At 32.0% G+C, this 6,000-nt stretch overlaps 1 long non-coding RNA gene across 1 annotated transcript; it reads right to left on the reverse strand.

Moving 5' to 3' along the window:
• Positions 1-4,002: 4,002 nt before the first annotated feature.
• LOC138928636 (uncharacterized) lies at positions 4,003-4,749 on the reverse strand. The gene is made up of 2 exons (XR_011445033.1): positions 4,714-4,749; positions 4,003-4,376 (listed from the first exon to the last, which is right to left on the reverse strand). It is a non-coding gene; the product is annotated as an uncharacterized lncRNA (long non-coding RNA).
• Between the last annotated feature and the right edge of the window lie 1,251 nt (positions 4,750-6,000).

A 6,000-nucleotide genomic window follows, 5' to 3' on the forward strand; every position in this document is an offset into this window, starting at 1 on the left:
TGGGAAAACGCACAAGAAAATACAATATAGTACTGCCTTCATATCGGTGCTCTGCATAGGTCAGCATGAACCTCAACTTTATTGTTTAATGATTAAACAAACATTTTAATTGTAAAAATCGAACCCAAGGGCATATAATGAATATGAAATACATACATATATATTAGATTCTTACTTTCTTAAAATTGATGTACTCGATCTCAAGATTTACTCAGCAGGTTATGCTCAAATATATATTTGTAACTTTGTTAAATAAACATTATAATACAATTTAAAATTAACAAAAACAAGAAAGGAAGCTAACTTCGGCACGCCGAAGTTTGTATACCCTTGCAGATTGGTTTTCATATTTAAATTATATATTATAATGCCGAAAACACTAACACTAAACACTAAACAGAGTTTGATAACATTTTGCCTATACTTATTATGTTTACAGTTTGACAGTTACAGTTATACATTCCCAGCTTTACATTTTCTCTACATCTATGGATCGCTTCTATGGCAGCTATCATATAGCTGCCATAGAAGTTGTCCGATTTTCATAAAATTTATACCAAAATTCTATAGAAATAAGTAAAGCTCATATCTCAGAGTAGATGAAAATACGTTGAAAAACAACGAAGTTATAATTTTTATACCCTTGCAGGGTATTATAATTTCAGTCAGAAATTTGCAACGCAGTGAAGGAGACGTTTCCGACCCTATAAAGTATATATATTCTTGATCAGCATCAACAGCCGAGTCGATCTAGCCATGTCCGTCTGTCCGTCTGTCCGTCTGTCCGTCCGTCTGTCTGTCCGTTTCTATGCAAACTAGTCCCTCAGTTTTAAAGCTATCTGAATGAAACTTTGCAGATAATCTTCTATATACTCTCACTGCTATATATGCCGGATCGGACGACTATATCATATAGCTGCCATACAAATGTTTGAAAAATTTTTAGAAAAAAAATTATAACTTGGCTGTTTTTCAACATTTTTGCACAATTTTTTAGATAAAGCCATTTTATATTATTTCATAATTTCATGAAAATCGGACGACTATATCTTATAGCTGCCATAGGAACGTTTGGGAAATTAATAGGAAAAAAATTATTCCTTCGTTGTTTTTCAACGTATTTTCATCTACTCCGGGATATAAGCTTATTTCTAGAATTTTGGTATAAATTTCATAAAAATCGGACAACTATATCATATAGCTGCCATAGAAGCGATCGGTAAATATATAGAATATGTAAAGCTGGGAATGTAAAACTGTAACTGTCAAACTGTAAACATAATAAGAATAGGTAAAATGAAATGAAACTCTGTTTTGTGAGTGTTTACAGCATTTAAATCTATAATATAAACATCAAAACCAATCTGCAAGGGTATACGGCGTGTCGAAGTTAGCTTCCTATTATTCTATTACTTTCCCTATCGTTCCTATGGCAGCTATAAGATATAGTCGTCCGATTTTCATAAAAATTTATACTAAAATTTTGAAATCATACCAGAAGCTCATTTGTCAAAGTATATTAAAATACGTTGAAAAACAACGAAAAAAAAACTTATCGAACATTTGTATGGCAGCTATATGATATAGTCGTCCGATCCGGCCCGTTCCGACATATATAGCAGTGAGAGTATATAGAAGACTATATGCAAAGTTTCATTCAGATAGCTTTAAAACTGAGGGACTAGTTTGCGTAGAAACAGACAGACGGACAGACGGACAGATGGACAGACGGACAGACGGAAATGGCTAGATCGACTCGGCTATTGATGCTGATCGAGAATATATGTATATACTTTATAGGGTCGGAAACGTCTCCTTCACTGCGTTGCAAACTTCTGACTGAAATTATAATACCCTGCAAGGGTATAAAAATTCCACAAAGTACCTGTACAATTATTAAAAGAAGTTATGTTCCAAATTTCAACCCAGTTGGTTTAGTAGATTTTGAGTTATCACCGACTTTAAAAATGACACTTTTCAGGAGAGCGCTTTAAATTTTGTGATATTCATGCATTGAACGAACACCAAACGACCTCTGTTCCACTTAGTACATTTTTCTATAATTAATGTAAAACTTTGGCACAATATTCCTAAAGACATTTGTTCTTAATCATACCAATAGTACAGAAAGAATAAGGTTATGTCTTGGGAGCTTGATACCACTTCGACCCGATGCTGCAACTTTATATCATTTCATATCCAGATAAACAAGCTTCAACTCGGTGTTCAAGGATATTGGCAATACCTTTTCAAAATGGAAAATAAAATGTTCCAAGATGTTACTTTAGATTTACAAAATTTAAAACCTATAACACTTGGTTAACAATTGGTGCTAAGATCGATATAGGCCATTTTTCGTTTTAAAGATAATTTTAAAAATTATAAAACAGAATTTCCTTTTCAGAAAACCAGTTCAAGCACAGAATTCAGGAAAACGTGATGAAAGATTTTAATGCAATAATTTATTAAAATAAATACATAATTAAATAAAATAATTTTACCACTCCAGGGTATTATAATTTTAGTCTGAAGTTTGCAACGCAGAGAAGGAGACGGTTTCTAAATATATATTCAACAGCCGAGTTGATCTAGCCATGTCCGTCTGTCCTTCCGACTATCCGTTTCTACGCAAACTAGTCCCTTAGTTTTGAAGCTATCTGAAAAAAACTTTGCAGATAGTCTGACTATTCGCACTACTATATATTTCGGCACGGGCTAGATAAGACGACTATATCATATATGTAGCTGTCAAAGAAAAGATCGGAAAATTGTTAGAAAAAAATTCTTACTTCTCTGTTTATAGAGAAAACAAATTGTAACTTCGTTGTTTTTCAAAGTATTTTCATCTACTCTGATATATTATCAGCTTTTTTATTATTTCAGAATCAGGATTATAATTTTAGGAAAATCGGGCAACTATATCATATATGTAGCTGTCATAGAAACGATCGGTAGATGTAGACAAAAATGTAAAGCTGCTAAAGTAAAAGTGTAATTGTCAAACACTTAATATAATACGTACATGTATATTACTTTGTTTTTTTTTCAGCATTTATGTTTATAATTTTTTTTTATTATTATCATACTTCAAATCTAAATTATAGTTATTTTATACGATCAAATATTTGTGTTGTTTTAATTTGATCAAATGCAAATTATTATATGGGCATATCCGCCAAATGGTAAACCAGGCCCGAAAAATAAATCTTCGTAATCATGGCTTGTTTTTGTGTATTTTCATGAATAAATGTAAAAATTTTCATAATAATGGATCCTTAGCTTAACTCAGTTGTTTTCCGGAAAAATTTGGCTGATAACTGAAAAAAATGTCATTTTTTTCATTTTTAGTTACTTTTAAAAGCATTTTTATGTTTAATTATTTTTTTAGGAAAACATATGATAGCAGGTGGATAAAACTTCTTGTCTTTTTGGTGTTACTATTTTATAAAGAATATTTTTTTTCTTCTTTAACAAGCATACAACATACAACAAGTGACTTAAGTGAAAATGATAAAGGAAATATGCATTTATTCATAAAAAAGAAGTATTAAAAAAAAAAATTAAACAAATAAAGAATGTTTCTTTTTTTCCCACTAAATTTTTATGATTTCCTTAATTCAAAAAATATGTTTTTATTTTTCTATGTTGGATCGTACTTTCGTGACCCGTACGTTCGCGACCGATATCTAATTCTATTAAAAAAAAGGACATGGAAATATATCCTTGGGAAAGAACTCAATTAAAAATAATGTTATTACTTCAGAAAATTCCGTCCCAACTCGCAGATTTTTTCATTTTACTAGATTAAGCCAAAGACGACTTCCATATTTCGTACGTTTGCGACCGCATGTTTTTTGCCAATATTATGAAAATGAAAACTCAACAAACCACACAATTTTCACTACGCAAAATACTATCGAAAGGAAAATACAAGCTTCAGAATGGATTGATTCTTATTGAGACTTGAGAATTTCTCAATGATCCAATTGCAAACTTTGCGTGCCGAAGTTACCTTCCTTTTCCTTATATAATTATGTCTTATATAATTAGGGATTTATATATGTAGATATAACAACATAGATAACTTTCTCAAAAATTATTTTGTCCCTATGTGATGTTCAATGCCGAAAATGTGATGAATCCGAGGCAACCGAAACCTTGGAGCATCTCATTTGCAAATGTTTGCTCTCCAATTCTGGCATCGCTAGAAGATGCCTCCAGGAGGAAGCCAGGCGAACTCATTGCCTTTGCGAAAAACTTATAACTTTCCTGTTGTCCAACATAGTTTTATCTACTCAGAGATATGGCAATATTTTATTATCTTACAACGTCGGCTTTAATTTTTTGCAAATCGAATAGGTGCCGTAGAGGAAAATCTGAAAATGTTAATAGTAAAATGGTTAATATAATATGTAAAGGTGAATGTAATATATGTAAGTAGGCATTACTTTGTGTTTTTAATCATTTTATTAAATACTTCAACTCTGCATTTTTTAGGATTGGTTGAGGAAGTTAGCTTTCTTTCATGTTCTTTTTTTAATATTAACTTTATAATATATATATAATATAATATATAATATTAACTAATTATAATTGTAAATAAGATAATAATCAGCGAGGAGTAATAGTTTTAATCATATATTAGCATTACCAGGCGAGTCGAGTGTTGCTTATTTTTTGTTTATTTTGAGTGCTGAAATTGCAAAAATTTACCTATTTTATCTTGATGTATTAATCCAACTGCAAGTGGGAAGCGTTATTAAAACGTTTTTATTACCGCAAGTGGCGGGGCCAAGCGAAGCCGTTGAGAATTGTGTATTACACGGTCGCTTAACCACGGACCACCCCGAAATTGACTTGAGTGCGATGCGTGCCGAGTGGTTGGAACACAAATTTGTAATTACAATCCCCGAAGCTGTCAAAGAGATGGTCTGCTAGTGGAACCCCCAACGTTTGGTAAAAAACAATTTTCACGATATTGGCCATCCAGTGTGGTGAGGGAAACGTGACAATTTGTCGATACCCAAATTTCTCCATCAGAAAGGAACGCCCTTGTGGCGTTAAAAAACGAGTCGCCCGTGGCTTTCCTTTTTTCTACCCACAAGTCAGCCCAACATGTGGCAACCCATAATTTACGCCTAGGGATGTTATGATTTTGATTATATCACGGACGTTAGCGTTTTTATTTTAATGAGACGGAAATACATACATACCACAGAAAACTAGTCTACAAATTTAAAAGTTAATAAGTTGTATTCTAGAACTAAGCTTATTGAAATGCTTAAATGTGTTCAGTAAATTTCTGATATTAACTGGTCAGGATGTTATACATTGGGCCTAAATATTTATTTCAAAGGTAGAATATCCAGAATCGAAGGCACTGTCTTGTAAATCTTTTGTATTTTTGGTTTGAAGTAAAATTATTTGTTTACAGAGAGAAAGATTTTTGCAGACTTCTAATATCCTACGTCAAGCATAACATGGTAGCTCTGTGAAAGAAAACTAAACCGATTTTAGCCATTTCTTAATTTATTCTAATTAGTAAGTCCAAAATATAAATCAGGAATTCATTAAGGGAAAAATTAACAAAAAGGTCAAAAGGTATATTTATTCCTTGCCAGAATCAACAGCCTAGTTGATCTAGCCATGTTTGTCCACCATTAATTAAGACACGTAAAATACATTCAGATACTAAAAAATAACAAATTACATTTTTGATAAATTAAAATTATGGAAGTTGACTACGAGGAATATCTGCCTCTATAAAGTAAAAATTTCTTGAACAGCATCACCATAAGATCAAAACCGACTTATATTCTACCGGAAAGCTCCAAAACAGAAGGAATTTATACCGCAGAACGGGTGGTCTTGTCCTGATCGACTCAGATGTTAATGCTGAGCAGTTATGTATATATAAGTATTAAAGGGTCAAAAATGCCACCTTTACTGCGGTAATAACACCTTCACCTAAAAATAAAATACACAGGGTATAAGAGTATC

The sequence above is a fragment of the Drosophila kikkawai genome, chromosome 3L (assembly GCF_030179895.1).
Source record: "Drosophila kikkawai strain 14028-0561.14 chromosome 3L, DkikHiC1v2, whole genome shotgun sequence".
NCBI classification, from domain to species: domain Eukaryota; kingdom Metazoa; phylum Arthropoda; class Insecta; order Diptera; family Drosophilidae; genus Drosophila; species Drosophila kikkawai.